Source organism: Schistocerca gregaria, unplaced genomic scaffold, assembly GCF_023897955.1.
Source record: "Schistocerca gregaria isolate iqSchGreg1 unplaced genomic scaffold, iqSchGreg1.2 ptg000043l, whole genome shotgun sequence".
Lineage (NCBI taxonomy): Eukaryota > Metazoa > Arthropoda > Insecta > Orthoptera > Acrididae > Schistocerca > Schistocerca gregaria.
The window spans coordinates 11,463,664-11,467,872 of NW_026061702.1; positions in this window are offsets into that span (position 1 = coordinate 11,463,664).

The window sequence follows — 4,209 nt, forward strand, 5'->3', positions numbered from 1 at the left end:
TGCAGAATCTTAAGGTCCTAGCTCATGTCCAAGGCACAAAGCCAGCTAAAAAGTCAATAATCAATACCTAAAACTTGAATTGTACTACTTCTTACTGGCTATTACATCAACTTAGAAGCTTCATCTGTGTTCTACTATTGTGCTTTTAGTTTCTCCGCATACCGCAGCATGCGACACAGCTTTGCAGACGATAAGTACAACCGTTTCAGAGAGAAGAGCGGCCAATGTGACAATCAGGCTTTAAGTCGATTCGATAACAAATGACGAAAACGGACGGATTTCTCAGGTTTTTACTACATATGAACACGTTTCAAATTCTCCCGTGCAACTCGGCTGCTAGTCCTCCTTTCATGCCGAATCTTAAGGTCCTAGCTCATGTCCAAGGCATCAAAGCCAGCTAAAAAGTCAATAATCAATACCTAAAACTTGAATTGTACTACTTCTTACTGGCTATTACATCAACTTAGAAGCTTCATCTGTGTTCCACTATGGTGCTTTTAGTGTCTACGCATACCGCAGCACGCGACATAGCTTTGCAGACGATAAGTACAACCGTTTCAGAGAGGAGAGCGGCAAATGTGACGATCTGGCTTTAAGTCGATTCGATAACTAATGAAGAAAACGAACGGATTTCTCTGGTTTTTACTACATATGAACACTTTTCACATTCTCCCGTGCAACTCGGCTGCTAATCCTCCTTTCATGCAGAATCTTAAGGTAATAGCTCATGTCCAAGGCACCAAAGCCAGCTAAAAAGTCAATAATCGATACCTAATACTTGAATTGTACTACTTCTTACTGGCTATTACATCAACTTAGAAGCTTCATCTGTGTTCTACTATGGTGCTTTTAGTGTCTCCGCATAGCGCAGCACGCGACATAGCATTGCAGACGATAAGTACAACCGTTTCAGAGAGAAGAGCGGCCAATGTGACAATCTGGCTTTAAGTCGATTCGATAACAAATGACGAAAACGGACGGATTTCTCAATTTTTTACTACATATGAACACTTTTCAAATTCTCCCGTGCAACTCGGCTGCTAGTCCTCCTTTCATGCAGAATCTTAAGGTCCTAGCTCATGTCCAAGACACCAAAGCCAGCTAAAAATTCAATAATCGACACCTAAAACTGGAATTGTACAACTTCTTACTGGCTATTACGTCAACTTAGAAGCTTCATCTGTGTTCCACTATGATGATTTTAGTGTCCCCGCATGCCGCAGCACGCGACATAGCTTTGCAGACGATAAGTACTACCGTTTCGGAGAGAAGAGCGGCCAATGTGACGATCTGGCTTTAACTCCATTCGATAACAAATGACGAAAACGGACGGATTTCTCAGGTTTTTACTACATATGACCACTTTTCACATTCTCCTGGGCAACACGGCTGCTACTCCTCCTTTCATGCAGAATCTTAAGGTCCTACCTCATGTCCAAGGCACCAAAGCCAGCTAAAAAGTCAATAATCAGTAACTAAAACTTGAATTGTACTACTTCTTACTGGCTATTACATCAACTTAGAAGCTTCATCTGTGTTCTACTATGGAGATTTTAGTGTCTCCGCATACCGCAGCACGCAACATAGCATTGCAGACGATAAGTACAACCGTTTCAGAGAGAAGAGCGGCCAATGTGACGATCGGGCTTTAAGTCGATTTGATAACAATTGACGAAAACGGACGGATTTCTCAGGTTTTTACTACATATGAACACTTTTCACATTCTCCCATGCAACTTGGCTGCTAGTCCTCCTTTCATGCAGAATCTTAAGGTAATAGCTCATGTCCAAGGCACCAAAGCCAACTAAGAAGTCAATAATCGATACCTAAAACTTGAATTGTACTACTTCTTACTGGCTATTACATCAACTTAGAAGCTTCATCTGTGTTCTACTATGGTGATTTTAGTGTCCCCGCATACCGCAGCACGCGACATAGCTTTGCAGACGATAAGTACAACCGTTTCAGAGAGAAGAGCGGCCAATGTGACGATTTGGCTTTAAGTCGATTCGATAACAAATGACGAAAACGGACGGATTTCTCAGGTTTTTACTACATATGAACACATTTCACATTCTCCTGTGCAACTCGGCTGCTAGTCCTCCTTTCATGCAGAATCTTAAGGTCCTAGCTCATGTCCAAGGCTCCACAGCCAGCTAAAAAGTCAATAATCAGTAGCTAAAACTTGAACTGTACTACATCCTACTGGCTATTACATCAACTTAGAAGCTTCATCGGTGTTTTACTATGGTGCTTTTAGTGTCTCCGCATGCCGCAGCACGCGACATAGCTTTGCAGACGATAAGTACAACCGTTTCAGAGAGAAGAGCGGCAAATGTGACGATTTGGCTTTAAGTCGATTCGATAAAAATGATGAAAACGGACGGATATCTCAGGTTTTTACTCTATTTGAACACTTTTCACATTCTCCCGTGCAACTCGGCTGCTAGTCCTCCTTTCATGCAGAATCTTAAGGTCCTAGCTCATTATCCAAGGCACCAAAGCCACATAAAACGTCAATAATCGATACCTAAAACTTGAATTGTACTACTCCTTACTGGCTATTACATCAACTTCGAAGCTTCATCTGTGTTCTACTATGGAGATTTTAGTGTCTCCGCATACCGCAGCGCGCAACATAGCATTGCAGACGATAAGTACAAACGTTTCAGAGAGAAGAGCGGCCAATGTGACGATCGGGCTTTAATTCGATTCGATAACAAATGACGAAATCGGACGGATTTCTCAGGTTTTTACTACATATGAACACTTTTCACATTCTCCCATGCAACTCGGCTGCTAGTCCTCCAATCATGCAGAATCTTAAGGTAATAGCTCATGTCCAATGCACCAAAGCCAACTAAGAAGTCAATAATCGATACCTAAAACTTGAATTGTACTACTTCTTACTGGCTATTACATCAACTTAGAAGCTTCATCTGTGTTCTACTATGGTGATTTTAGTGTCCCCGCATACCGCAGCACCCGACATAGCTTTGCAGACGGTAAGTACAACCGTTTCAGAGAGAAGAGCGGCCAATGTGACGATTTGGGTTTAAGTCGATTCGATAACAAATGACGAAAACGGACGGATTTCTCAGGTTTTTACTACATATGAACACTTTTCACATTCTCCCGTGCAACTCGGCTGTTAGTCCTCCTTTCATGCAGGATCTTAAGGTCCTAGCTCATGTCCAAGGCACCAAAGCCAGCTAAAAAGTCAATAATCGATACCTAAAACTTGAACTGTACTACTTCTTACTGGCTATTACATCAACTTAGAAGCTTGGTCTGTGTTCTACTATGGTGCTTTTAGTGTCTCCGCATACCGCAGCACGCAACAAAGCTTTCCAGACGATAAATACAACCGTTTCAGAGAGAAAAGCGGAGAATGTGACGATCTGGCTTTAAGTCGATTCGATAACAAATGACGAAAACGGACGGATTTCTCAGGTTTTTACTACATATGAACACTTTTCACATTCTCCTGTGCAACTCGGCTGCTAGTCCTCCTTTCATGCAGAATCTTAAGGTCCTAGCTCATGTCCAAGGCTCCAAAGCCAGCTAAAAAGTCAATAATCAGTAGCTAAAACTTGAATTGTACTACATCCTACTGGCTATTACATCAACTTAGAAGCTTCATCGGTGTTTTACTATGGTGCTTTTAGTGTCTCCGCATACCGCAGCATGCGACATAGCTTTGCAGACGTAAGTACAACCGTTTCAGAGAGAAGAGTGGCCAGTGTGACGATCTGCCTTTAAGTCGATTCGATAACAAATGACAAAAACGGACGGATTTCTCACGTTTTTACTACATATGAACACTTTTCACATTCTCCCGTGCAACTCGGCTGCTAGTCCTCCTTTCATGCAGGATCTTAAGGTCCTAGCTCATGTCCAAGGTACCAAAGCCAAAAAAAAAGTCAATAATCGATACCAAAAACTTGAATTCTACTACTTCTTACTGGCTATTACATCAACTTAGAAGCTTCATCGGTGTTCTACTATGGTGCTTTTAGTGTCTCCGCATACCGCAGCATGCGACATAGCTTTGCAGACGATAAGTACAACCGTTTCGGAGAGAAGAGCGGCCAATGTGACGATCTGGCTTTAACTCGATTCGATAACAAATGACGGAAACGGACGGATTTTTGAGGTTTTTACTACATATGAACACTTTTCACATTCTCCTGGGCAACTCGGCTGCT